We start from the raw sequence: 14,941 nt of genomic DNA on the forward strand, positions 1-14,941 counted from the left end.
AAGCTATTAACCTTAGCTTCAAACAAGACAGCTCAACTAGTAAGCACACAGTCCTACACATTCAGAACCTGTGCTCAACTCAAGTTAATACAAGTATTAAATGTTCAGTTTAGTCTGCTTATTCCAATTCATGACTTCCAGTTTAGTCTGCTTATTCTAATTCTCTACTTTCTTTAGTTTTCATTTGATTCATCTATCAAGTAATGCATAATTTCATAAGATTTAGCTGCTAATTAAAAATCTCAAAGGAGGTTCTCTTTGCTACACAACTCCAGCACTGGATTCTATTAAGAGCAGAGACTCAAGAGTTATTTTACTAATATGCTGCTGCTCAAAAAAGTCTGTACCATTAGGTTGGAATTATGACTTTTCTGGGTCTTATCTTTTTTCTCCAAGTTGTGTTTAACTGTTGATTTTAATAAAGCACTAAAATATTCTTCTATACTCAGACACAGTTGAGTCTTATAATTCCTAGTAATCTTATGACTTTTAATTCCTTACATTCTTGTATGTAATTTTGCTATGCCACAGCCAGCTTAGCTGCAATGAGAGCCAAGACCTCTCTATTCTGACCCTGTAACTATGCCTCTTATTACTACATCTTTTGCCATCTTAGTATGTTTTGCTAAAACAATACTACTGCATATATTTTTACTTTAGCTTATCCCTATAATAGCCTCTTTTATAAATTACATAATGAGAACAATGTGCACAGATGAGGAAGATACCAATACAAACAAAAAGAAGTCCCTTAGGCTCCTCACATAAAACACAGAAAAACTGTACCATATTTTTGAAAAAAAATGTGAAGGGGGGATGGAGGGGGTGTAAGAACCAGCAAGTAGTTGCTGAAGAATACATCATTCCTGCTTCACCTGACCAGAGAACATAAGATGGGGTATTCACGAAACGTCTTCCAGCAACCCCACAAATCATATTGCCTGGAACAAAACTCTGTTTCCAACTCTGTTCAGACAACTAACACCCCTCCTTACGTACCCAGGCTGGCTGTAGTACAGCCATTGATTTCTTGACTACATGTGTGCACTGAGCTTCTAGAGATCACAGGTTAAGTAGTAGAGATAATCCTGTTGCAGTTATCTGTAATTTGTTCACATAAATGTTGATTATATTGGCCAGGCTGGTGGAATAAAACCACTTGCTGTTCTACAGCATGACTGAGGAATCCTGTGTGTGGTTCAGCTAAAAACGTGCAACAGAGGTGGTATTCCTGGCACCGAACTCTATTTTCCTTAACCCACAATTCCTTCTGTATTTTGTTTACCAGTGGCATTACATGAACAGTTGTATCAGTAAAAACTGCAACCTTTAGGCACCTTATGTTCTGAAAAGCTTTTTTTTTAAAATTCCTAAGTTAATTACAATTATTTGTATGTCTGCTTATTTAACATCAGAGAAATATAAAGGAAAAAATATCTGAAGGACAACTGAAGTATAATTTTTGAAATCCTGATTAATTTAATTTTTTCTTAAATATTTCTAAATGAAAACTGTAGATCTCAGATTTCAGCAGCACTCTTTTTCTCATCAGCTTGCTTTTCATTAACTGTTTGATTCTTAGATCTCTAAACTGTCACTCCAGAAGTCAAGCTACAATTAGTCACTGAAGGTGCTTGCTAGATGAGATTAATAGAGTTCCAGTTGCATACTGATTAAATCTACACAAACCAAACAAATTAACTTTGCAAAGAAAGTTACCCAATATACTTGCCTTTTACAATTTGAACAAAACTTTTGGTTTTCAGCATGGATATCTAGGGAAGCAAGACATTTCAAATTGCCACATGCCTGCCAGTTTCAGTTTTTGGACCAGCTGGCCAGTGCCCTCTCGAAAAAGAGAGAACATTCCAGATAGCTGAGAAGTTTAATGAAAATCAGGAACAGCTAACTCAGACACCCTTAAACTCCTTCTTTTTTTATTTTAAGGAAGTTTTTTGGTCATTCTCAGAGACTCTATTCAGAATTAAAGCCTCTGTCTCACAAGGTTTACCAGGGAAGTTGATGACACTCTGCAAGGGTTTCCTATTATTCTGAAGACTGCTGTTTGCATGGTAGTGATTTCTGTGGATTTGGAAAAAACTATAATCTTCTAGTACAGATAATAATAATTCTTTGTCCAACAGTTAAGTACATAATACACACATACCATCTAGCAACCAAAAAATTTATTATTCCTAAAAACTTCAGAAACCATGATAGGCAAAACTCTGTAATTTCAATATTTGCTTTTAAAAGAATGAAGTTTCTAGTAATTTTAGGACATTTGTTTGTTGGAGTTGAATTTGGCCCAGGGTGAGCCAGGCCACTGAGATGAAAATGCCAGGCATACCCAAAAACATCAAATCACAGTGTCTTTTCAACACAGTCTCAATGTCAAACAGCAACAATGAAAAAAAGAAATAAAACAAAGACCTATTGAGGTCAATGGGACATTTCAAATAACACTGCTATGTACTTTCTAATGAGACTTGTTAGCAATGCTTACAGTTCAACTGCCTAACTACTTTCATCATAAAGGATCTTGAAAGCTTTTCAAGCAGAAGTGCCTACATCTCAGTGGTTTACAGTATACCTTTGATATTCAGTAGAGGAAATCCCCATGGGCTACATAACTGTTTTCATTTTGTCCCATGAAATTCTGTTCACTTTTGGATGATGTATATGCTGTTAAAGTACAAATTTTTCTCCTCTCTTGCGTTCCTGCATATTTTTGGCAGCATACCATAGTCATAACCAGCAGTTGCAAAGCTGGGCTCATTTCACCACCAAAGCAGCAATGGAAATGTCAGAGTAATTTTAAATGGTCAGCAGAAAACTCTTTCCTCCTGCATCCTCTCAATTTCCCCAAAGACACCACAATGGTCAGAATACCCCTTTCCTCCAACCATGACACAGTGGTTCTAATAAAACCAGAATTAGCACACAGCTAAAGCAGCTGATACTCCACAAGGTGGTAACAAAGAGAATAATTTGCTTTGGTGTTGGACAAGGCAAAATACTGCATGATCAATCATGACCAGGACTTTTCTTGCCCATCCAAACACTTAAAACTCAAATTGAACCACCTAGCATATCAAAGACTGACGGCAGATAATTTTGTAGATCAGCTGAAGACAATTTTGTAGTTCAGTTGAAAACTAAGGCATCATTGCTCCAATTCAAAATTAAAACCTTATTGCTTCCTACTTATTAAACCCTAGAACGTTCCTGCATATATTATTACAGAATGTAAATTAGGTTACACACTCAAGACTTTGAAACATGGGAAATGGTAGCTTGACAGTCATCAGTGCTGCTTTGGATATTCTACTGTGTCATGCAAATGTATTATGATTAAGTTTTTTACCTACATAATATCATTCCTTCATTAACTTCATCTTCTTTACTGTTAAGAAAAACAACATGCTGAGAAAGGCAAATGAGTACAGCAACCAAATATAAGTAGAGCAGGACCCTCCCTCCCACTGAATAGCAACTTCCAGATGACAAAGTTACTCTCATTCACATATTCTAAATTCATCACCATAGGAAAATCTCTTCTGGCAAAATGTTTTTCTTCCTCAAGATGCCAAGTACTTTTTTTTTCAGTATTAAAGCTTTAGCCTAGGGAACCTTGAACTCTGAATTTCCTTTTCTTCTCCCCCTCCCTTCCTGCTTCAGAACAGAGAGCCACAGAACACAGGTTTATGCTACAAGAGAGTTCACGAATGATGGTACCACCAGAGAATGATGCACACTACGTACCTCTGCCTCAAATGGAAGCACATACACAGCTTCACCACGCTTTAAGGACCATTGCTAATCTTATTTAGTGCCCCCAGTTCTGGGACTAGGAGGATAAAAAACAAATCAGTTGCCAACTGTCATACTTTTAATTTCCCCATGTCTATCAACTTCTGTCCTATCTTTTCTGGTCCTAGGATGGACACAGAGCTGTTCACACTGAGTGAAGTAAGAGGGGTATACTGTGGGAATCAGCCACAGCCCTCATCTGCAGCTGCAGGTTTCAACTGATCCTACTTCAGGAAGGTTCAGGGCCGCAGTTGTTACACAATCAGAGAGATAATCTCAAAGAGAGGCCAATACTGTCTGAAATTTTCTTCTTGTCGCTTCAACTTGCATGGAGCTACCTCTGTCATCCCACCCTCCTCTCCAAACTGGAGAAACTGCACCAGAGACACAGTGACACTGGAAGCACAGAATGGCTGAGGTTAGAAGGGACCTCTGGAGATCATCTAGTGCAACCCAGTGCTCAAAGCAGTTACAGCAGGCTGCACAGGACACGGTTCAAATGGGCCTTGAGTATCTTCAAGGATGGAAACTCCACAACTTCTAAATGCAACAACCAAAGTCTAAGTCAGTTTTTCATTTACGATGAGCCCATCAAACACTATTTGGACATTCATGCCCCTGCTATAGTTTGAGCTGTGAAAGATTCATCCAGCTTTGGGATTGCATATGCCTCAAAGACACCTGAAAAAAACATGCTTTGCAGAGCACAGTCACCAGACTCTCCAAGAAAAACTTCCAACTCTATATTCATATAATCTACAAGCTAGAGCTCAGTGTTTCTGTATGGTGTGAATAAAGTGTTCAAAGAAACATTTACAGTTTTTAAAGAAAGACCTCCCAGAGTAAATAATCTTTAACAAGGAAATTCCTTGAAGAGATACCAAAGTAAAGGAAGAAATCCACTAAGGGGAAACAGTAGCACTTTTTTAATACTACAGAGATTAGACAGACATGGAGGTTAAAACTACACTGGAGGAAGATTTCAGACCTGTATCAGACACCAAGCAGTCTTAGAAGAAGAAAACAACATCTTTACCAAGAAGTAACATATCAACATTAACATCACAGAAGCAGTCATACTTTGATTCATTCTAAGATGAAGGATGAAGACCTGACTCCAAGATATGCAATCCTCCAGGTATGTAATCCTTAACAACCTCACAGAACTGATGTAATTTTGACAGAGGAGGTGTGCCTGCTTAGAGTAACCCTCATGAATTTTCTTATCCCCTTGTTTAGCCAGCTCTGTGCAGCAAGTAATGCTGAACCACACCTGGGCATCTTTGATCTTTGCTGCTTCAGAGAGAAGAGTAACCACTAGGCCAGACACATAGAGGAAGTGGGCCAGAGTAGTTCTTCATGGCATGAAGTTTTTTTCAATCAACAGATCACCTGTCTCCTGGAGCTGGCTCTTGCACCTATAACACCTGACAGAGACAACTTTAAAGCAGGACTCTGGTACTGAGACAGCATCTCAGAGTTACACCAAAACTTCATGAACTTTTCCACTAAGAAACATTTCAGACAGGTATTGTAGACTTCTGAGAAAGCCTCACAGAATTCCCACAAGTCTCCATTGTGAATTTAGAAATGAGGAGGGGTGGAATGCTAGAAAACAGGCCCTCTGCATAACTATCATGCAAGAGGCATTTCAAAGACCAAATACTTTGGGTTTAACTACCCTGCTTCTTTAGGGTTGCCCCTAGGCCACCAACAAGACAGGACCTGCCTGCTCTCCTGATAATGAAATAAAAAACGCAGGTGCAGTCACAGAGAGGACCCTCCAGCACACACTCAACATCAAGCACTTTAGCAGCCTAACACTCACTTGGCACAGGAAAGGCATAGAGAGGAAGCAGATCACAAGACAGGTGCCTAGAAAAGGGGAGTCTGTGGGGCAAATTTACATATGGACATTCTCGGGCTAAGCACCTACTGACTGCTATCTTACACAGACCTTGGTACCAAGAAACAAAAATCAAACCAAACAATTCATGACTTATATTATGGTAAAATACAAAGAACTTAACTAGAACTTCCCATTAAAAGCAACTCCTACCTACCTTCAGGTAAAGAGGAGAGTACAGCTGTATGTGACAAGGGCACAGCTGATGCTGCTGTACCTTTGCTAGAGGGCAAAGCACACGCACCAGCCGTGGGCAGCTGTGCACATCTGGTATCCTGCATTAACAGCTACCCTGGGCAATCTGGGCATACACCCAGCATACCAGGTTTCAACTCAAATATGAACACAATGAAATAATTACATAACAAGAAATTGCCTTTATAAATCAAAGCCAAAAGCCACTAGATTCAAGACGTCTGCTAATGTCACAGAACTAGCACTACAGTTAGACTGAAAAAATGTTGCTATTTTAAAGTATTTCTAATCACACAGAATCACATACACAGAATCACTAGGTTGGAAGAGACCTTCAAGATCATCCAGTCTAACCCAGCCTGAACATCTCAACTAAACCATGGCACCGAGTGCTACATCCAGTCTTTTTTTAAACACATCCAGGGATGGTGAATCCACCACCTCCCTGGGCAGACCATTACAGTATTTTCTGTAAAAAACTTCTTGCTAATATTTTTCTAATATCCAACCTATATTTCCCTTGGCACAGCTTAAGACTGTGTCCTCTCATTCTGTCAGTTTCCTGCCTGGAGAAAGAGACCAACCCCCACCTGGCTACAACCACCTTTCAGGAAGTTGCAAAGAGTGATAAGGTCACCTCTGAGTCTCCTTTTCTCCAGGCTGAACAACCTCAGCTCCCTCAGCCCTTTCTCACAGAGTTTGTGTCCCAAGCCCCTCACCAGCCTCGTTGCCTCCTCTGGATGTGCTCAAGCATCTCAAGGTCCTTCCTAAACTGAGGGCCCAGAACTGGACAGAGCACTCAAAGTGTGCACTCACCAGTGCCAAGTATAGGGGAAGAATGACCTCTGCTTCTCCTCCCTGCTCCTGATCCAGGCCAGGATGCTGTTGGCCTTGGCTCAAGTTCAGCTGCTGTCACCAGAACCCCCAGGTCCCTTTCTGCCTGGGCACAGCCACACCGTCCCCAGCCTATAACATTGCAGGGGGTTATTGTGGCCAAAATGCAGGACTTGGTACTCGGACTTATTAAACTTCATTCTACTGGACTCTGCCCATCCATCCAACCATTCCAGGTCTCTCTGCAGAGCCCTTCTACCTTCCAACAGATCAACACACACTCCCAGCTCAGTGTCGTCTGCAAATTTACTATTGAAAGACTCAATAACCTCATCCATGTTGTCAATAAAAATATTGAACAGAACTGGTCCCAGCACAGACCCCTAAGGGACACCACCACTGCCTAGCCACCAGCTGGATGCAGCATCATTCACCACCACTCTCTGAATTGCATATGAGAAACTGTGAACCAAAATCAGAAAACATAGTACACAAGCAACTCAGACTTCATTCTCCAACTTTTCAGCCTGAACATATGAGTAAATTTAACCATACTAACCTTTTTCTGTTACTGTCTGCAGTTCTGCAATTGTACTTTGATAATCTTCAAGCTGATATGTCTATAGTAATCAGCTACAAAAGCTGGACTTGCTCACAAGTCGTAAGTGTTGAATCATGGGAAAAAATCAGCATACCTAGTTTCCAGCTCAGAAGATAGCCCTATTTAATAAGGTACATGTTATTCTCTTATATATTATGCAAATGATTTCTTGAAAAAAAAAAAAAAATAAAGCAAAAAAAAAAAAGGAAAAAAGTACTTAATTGCTGCTTTGAAAATCAGGGCTCATGAAAACTCCATATGTGGAAATGTATTTATTCTCATTTTTAAGTGATTCCACATGTACAGTTACTCAAGTGTAAAAACTTAGACATCTTCCAATACAGCAGACCAAACACCAAAAAGTCAGAAAAATGTTGTAATAGTAGGAGATTTATCTTAGAAGAAAATCATGACCGTCAGTGTTATGATTTTTATAGTACTAACACTACTAAAATGCATGTCCATGCAGTGGCCAAAAGAATTATACAATAAGCTTAGAAGTAAATATTAAAAAGCAGCAGGTTTCCAAACAGTGATCCAAAAGGCCATGGTTGGCACATGGTTCTATTTAGGGCATTTTCCCTGTAAGTCTCCATTAGAAATGCACAGCAGTCTTGAATATACTTGCTGAAGGAGGATAGCTGTTCCATTGCTAAAAAGTTCTGGAATATCCTGCTTAATTTGAGTTAAAAAAAGAAAAAAACAACAAAAAGCCCCCCTCAAAACAACAAACAAACAAAAACCCCAATATGTTTAAGAAGTCAAATAGTTAACATTTTCTTTCATACATATTCACTAACTATTAGAGGTTCTATAGAAACAGTACCTAATGAAAAACTAGTTATTATTTAATAATGTTTTTAAATATATCCAAGCTATTTTGGAAAGTTGGTGTCTTTGGAGCTGTGTTCCTTTTTTACAGTCTGAAAGGTAGGGGCTGCTCATCCTAATCAATTATATAACCCCTTCTAAATCTGAAAAGCAAATATAAACTCTCACGAGTTTTTCAAGACCTGAAGGCCCTCTGATTAGTTAGCTTTTGAAGCCCATTAGAAGAGGTTTTTTGAACATCATTCAGACAGTGTTTTGTTTAAATAACTGCTTAGGAAACACCATTCTATTCAATATTTAAATTCATAGTTTAAATGACTCACTGAAATTCTGCGGCAGAATTCACTATCCTTGGCAAACAAATCAGAAGCATTACTTTATTCCTTAAATAGCCCTAAAACTCCACACCAACGGAGTAACACATTTGTCAGAATTGGACTATCTTTCATTTCCCTTTCTATGACACACAAGCACAGGAAGCAAGAAGGAAGTTATTCCTTAGCTTGAGCCAGCTCTTAGCTTGAGCCCAAGCACAGGAGCAATTTCTCCCCACCTAAATCAGTATGGTAACACGTATCTTTGTGCTAAGTTGGCACACCAGCCTTTCAGGCAGACACAATGCACATTTCAAAGTGGCATGGATCTATATATACTCCAGAGTATGTAGTGGACCTTAATTTTAGGCATGGCTGACAAATAAACCCATGTTAAAGCTCTATTTGCCTTCAGAATCAGTACAACAAAAATAACCCAAATACAACACTTTCCACTAGTGTTCAACATTCAAAACCTATCAGTGGTTAAAGACAACCTGATTGCAAAGATACTCATAGAGCCATAAAGGGAGAAGAAGAAGGTGCTCCTTCTCACCCACTTCCAGGTGGACTTAAGGCATTTCAAATTGCTAACAATTTCACTATCATTATTGCTGTTAAACTTCCTGTGGACTCATAACTACTACATCCTGGCAATAATACACTGCGCCACAACTGAGCTTTTACTCTTCCTGATACCTACTGCGTTCACCTTTTAGTTTGTCCACCTAATAGAAAGCCAATGCACTTTACCAAGACACACACCTCAGACTGGCAGTTAGTACGGATGTGTTTCAGAATGTATTTTTTACTGATTAGTCAGATTTACATAGTACTGTCAAAATCTGATTTTTCTTCCTTACTCAGCTATGTAGTAAGCAATCCTTTTTTTACATATTAAATCATCCTACCAATCATCTATTATGATCAACTCTTACACTAAAGAGGCAAAACTTTTGCATATGTTCACAATCCACCCAGAAGCAAAACCACAAAGTAAGAATGATTTTTTTCCCTTAAGTTTCAGAAAGTGTTTATTTAAGGTTAAATTATTATTTTCTTCCTGTAATAGCAACTTTTTCAAAGTTAGTTAAAATGTTTGCTGTTACAACCTCTACAGGTTGCTAAACACTTTCTGGGTACAAAGTCACAAGTTCTGTGGAATGCTGCTCTGTGTACTCTGCCTCTGCCAGCTCAACTTCCCTAGGTAACACACGTACCATACAAACACCAGGTATAAGTGAGCAGTTAAAGGTCTGTGCTTTTAAATTTTGTTATCTACAGAACACACAGCAGGTTCCACTTGACCACTCAAAGCATCATCTTCTGGGTTTCCTACGATCACAGCGAGTGCCATGTCAGTGCATCCCTTCTGTGCCGTCAAAAAGGTTAAAAAGATAATCCAGTAATTCAAGCAATCACAGGTTTGTACAGAATTAAGTAAAAAAACAGAACAAGGTTTCCCTACTCTATGATACAGTGAAAAGGCATGTCAGCACTCCCTTTTGTAAAAAAAAAAAAAAAAAAAAACCCAACAGATTTTCCCCTAAGTGTTATTCCAAGTAGTACTATTCTAAATAAACACTGTGCTTCCATTACTTATGCTATTAAGCATATATTAAGCATATATGGTAGCATGTTAATTTCTATCCTTTGTCACATAAATGCAACATATTCCAGTTCTTGAAACAAGTGTCCTTGTGAACTAGGATTGCAAATAAACACCTTGAAACATTCAGGTGCCTCTTACATGTTAAACAACTAATACAACATATGTTAAAACTTAAGACTGAGATTACTTCCTGAGCATTCCTGCAAAACTTAAATTATGCTTCGTAATATTTGGAAATCCCCAAAGGGGAGAACATGAAGTCTCCTGTCAAATGAGCCCTTTTCCAGGGCAATATATCCCATGTCTGACAAATCCTGAAATGTACAAAGGGGCAACCAGCAAAGATTGCTAAACACACTGAAGATCAATACCTTTGCACAAGCCGCACAACCTGGAGAACTAAGCATGGAACTGGCTGCTGCAACCCTTCAGTTTATGTTGCTGCAGAAACAAACATGTATCTCCCAGGTTTCTTACATTAACAAATTGATGCATGCTTATAATTACAGAAGTTTTGTAAAATTCCCTAAAGAGTTCTTTATGTCCCAGTAAAGCACAAAAGTGTGTCAAGGAACAAACTATTATTGCCTCCATTTTTAGGAACCTTGTCAGTAAAAAGAAAAAAAAGAAAAAAAAAAAAAAAGAAAGAAAAGAAAAAAAGCATAAATGACTAAGTAAAAATAACTAAAATGCTCACATGAAGCCAGACAGGATGATAGAGGTATTCAAAACCTCAATAACCTCAGAAACTGCTCCAACTGTCAAAATCAGCATTCTTATTAAAAAGATGGCATGATTTTGGTTTGCTTCTGTAAAACATATAAGAGTCCTCTAAACAACCAATTCCGCAAAGCAAACTTTAAATGCAAACAATTATCAGAATTTTTTTTCTTCTGGCTTATCTTAAGGCAGCTAATAAGAGATATGTACCAATATCATGAGAGAATAGCTATACAAACAAATTTTAACAACATTTCTCCTTGCAGTCCCTCAGAATACAAAAAATCACAAATTACTATAATTGGACCTAAAAAGGCCTTGCATATATATTAGAGGTTCCACTAGAATTCATTCCTTCAACTATGCTTCAAAAAAGGCTCAGGCATATCCTTATGATAGCAGAAAATTAAAACTCAAACCCCACAGTTCTACAGCCAAGTTGAATAGTATCCTGGCCTCTCAAATCTAGATGTCTCATTCAGGTTTGCTACAAGCGCATACAAAAAAATTAGTAATTAAGGAAAAAGGAGGGGAGGGGAAAGGAAGGAAAGGAATTTTAATCAAGAGTAAGACATCAATCCAGTTTTTTATATGAAAACAAGGTAATATAGTTCTGAGGTGCTCCTGACAGTAAGCAGAAAATGCTAGCCACCCCAAGAGCTAGAATATATACCTGGTTTGCCGGAGGTCTTTCCCTCTCAATATTGTTGATTTCTGAGCAAAAGCTAATTTAAAATAAACTAGTCATATCTACAAAAAGTACGAAAACATGTAACAACTACAAGTTAAGCTCAAAACAGGTAAATTTGTATTGATCTACAGAAGTAAATCATCTTTTCAACCCTGCAAAGAAATTAAATGTTCTAATCAGCAAGCAAAGGTAGGTAACTCTCAAACCTGTGTATACCCAAACACACAAATGGAAAGAAAGGAGATGCAGTAAAACCTGTCCCAACACGCTGTACATTAGAAATCTGACTCTCATATTTCTTAGGAGCCAAAGTAAATGAAAAATGCAATGAAAAGCAAGCTAAGAACAAGGTAGAACAAAAAAGTACAAAGCTTCCACACATTACAGTATTGAGGAAATTCACTCAATCACATTTTTGTAGTTTAAAAAGGTCAAAAAGAAAAAAACCCACGTGATTTATTCTTAATTCTATATTTGAACGCACACACATATGTCTTTCACAAGTGTCCTTGGATCTTAAATTAAACATACTTTCCCAACAGATCATGAAATTTGCCCTATCAGACAAAAATGTTTGACTAAAGATAGGTAACTAAACCAAGCACCCATAATTCAGCAGAAACAAAGTTAAAAAATGGACTTAAGAGTACTAGTAGTTTACCATGAGGATTGGAACTTTCTGTATGACAGTCTTCTGAAATTACAGAGCTGAAGGACAACAGCTCAAAGAAAAACTCCAATGAAAAGTAATTTTAAATACAATCAAATGCACTTGTCCTTTTGTGCGTAAGCCATTCAAAGATGGCTTTCCTATCACAACTCTGTTGGGCTATTTGTGGGATGACAGGTAATTATTTACACGCAACTTTTCAGAGCAAACATTGACATAATGTGCAGTTAAGACAGGAAAGTGAAAGGCAACTGATGTCTGCACTGACACTCTCCAAAGCACTCCTGATGTGGAAAGCCTCTTTCACAAAAAATCCCACTAATTTACAACAGGAAGGGAATCATCCCTAAGTAGCTAGGCTGAGGTTTTACTCTGCTATTGGTTATATTACATTCCTGGTGATAAAAATTGTTGACATTAAGGCTGAATAGCAAAATTTGCACTAGAAGAAAAACTGCTTTGCATATCGCTTCCAACTTTTTTCTTCATTACTGAGAGCAATTGAATAGCCTCAGAATTTTGTTTAAAAGTTTAAGACAGTTTTTACCAAAGGCAAATGAGGAAATAAGTCTTATATTCTGTCTTACAAAGACTGTTTTATCTGCTTGTCAATGACACAGGCCAGTGGTACTTTGTCATGGCCTTTGCAATTGTCCGCCATTTCTTCTTTAACTTTACAGTTCCTAGGAAATGCATAAACTCCATGCCCAAATGTTTCAGAACTCGTTTTCCCCGAAGGCCATTCCTTAACAGGACGAGCTTGCACATGTGGCCAACTGCTATATTAAGGAACAGGATTAGTATCTGAAAACCGATCAACATCTACATCACCGCTGGAGAGAATAATTGAAATTACTGCAGCATCGTTCATCGACAGGCCCGCAATCAGGTCCGAGCATCACTCGCGTGGTGCGCCAGAACAAGGATGGGGCTTTAAAAACTCAGTTGTTTTCCTAACAGGGTTGTCACTGTTGTCAGACGTGACTTGGAAAGCTTATGAGGTGCAACTGAGTACTTACTCAGCTGGAAGTAATAGAGTGATACTTTCACAAGAGCCTTTAAAAACCAAGTGTGCAAGTGATGTAACACCAGTAGATAGAAAAAGGACAGGAAAACAGCATGTAGAGGAGAGGAATAAAAGGCATTTATGTGAAAAGTAGAATTGTTACTCTAAGGGTTTTTTCTCTTAAATCTTTTGCCTGATAATAACAGTGCATATTTCAGTAACATCCATTTGCGTATTACACTTGGGAGAGCACTAAACACTCATTTAATTTGTAGAACAGCACTAGATGCAATAGCCCAATCTCTCCGCTTCTGCCAGAGTTTATGACAATTTATTCATTTACTTGGTTATTGGAATCACAAGAGGCTGGACTTTTAACTTCTTCTATTGACCAAATCCTGAGATATATGGAAAGGATATAAACACTTAATTCATATAATTATGTTGAAAGAATGCCATACTAAAGCAAACACAGAAATTCATGAGTATTGAAATCACTGCTTCAGCTCTCAGTTTAGGAGATCTGGAAACAAAAACCTTAGAATATACTTGCACATGAAAAATAAGTGTCAGTCTTAATTTAGAATTTCCTGGTTATTACTGATATAAACAGTGCAACAGCAATTTATGTACTGTGAGATTGTAATATCTTAGAATAAAACGTCTTTAAAGTACAGTTATAAAAATGTCCATCATAGTATCTGTAGTCAAATATACAAATTAATATATTTACAACAGAACTAACATGCCATAACAGTCTCTTTGCCAAGAACATTTGTCAGCTGGATAGAATAAACAAGTATCTTAAGTTTTTAAAGCCTTTCTGCAGTTCAAAATTCTCATTTATCCCCATGACTGTCTTATATTAAAATGCACAAAAAAATCTGAATTTAGGAAAGGGAGATGAGAGAAGATTTTTCTAAGACTAGAATTCTGAATGGTGTTCAAATGCATGCAGATAACATTGCCAGTTTTTCTGGCACAAATTAGGTCCTATTCATTTTTATGGTTTGTGTTACCAAAGTGAAACAAAGGATGACAGCACTCCATTTTGGTTTCTTAAATGCAGAAAATGAAAAGTATCATACATACAATTCAAAGTGGTACTCATTTGGAAAGCTGAGGAAATATGTTTTTCAAAAGGAGAAATATTAACATTTCAAACCATTATTTGAAAGCTCTTAAGGGAGTTGAGAGAAGCAATGACAGGATTACAGCAACAATATTAGGTGCAAACATAGAGTCTCGTGAAGCACAGTGGAGCAAAATAAGTGTGTGTATGTGGGTGAGACATTATGGAAAAGGAAATAAATAAATGAGTCAACAATTACATTTATTGTTTTAAAAATACCCATTAAATTTTATTCCATCATTTTCAGCAGACTTTAGTGGATAACCTCACCATCTCATTGCTGTAACCACAAGTCTTTTTCCCACCATTTTGTCTTCTCCAGAATCAAATCTCATTTGGAAGAAGATCATTAAATGTATTAGGGCAAAAGCAATGAATGGCAACCAGTTTCTGTTCCTTTTTGCTTATCTTGCCACCACATGGGAGTGAGGAAAAGGGGTCAATGCTGCAACTACAGCATTGCAACTACAGCTCAATTTCAGGTCAGCAGCATTCATTTTCTAACAGGCGGAGGTCATCAAAGAACTAACTTGCCAAATTTCCTTTGCAAGTACATTTTCAAGAGAGTCTCATTAGAAAAAGATTCATGACGAACCTTTGAGTGAAACTGAGGATC

General features: G+C 37.8%; 1 protein-coding gene across 4 annotated transcripts in view; it reads right to left on the reverse strand.

Annotated features, from left to right (window-relative positions):
* Positions 1-14,941, reverse strand: part of NCOA2 (nuclear receptor coactivator 2) — a 189,176-nt gene that overhangs the window by 145,256 nt on the left and 28,979 nt on the right. The window lies entirely within an intron of this gene.

The sequence above is a fragment of the Zosterops lateralis genome (genome assembly GCF_965231275.1).
Source record: "Zosterops lateralis genome assembly, chromosome: 1".
NCBI lineage: Eukaryota > Metazoa > Chordata > Aves > Passeriformes > Zosteropidae > Zosterops > Zosterops lateralis.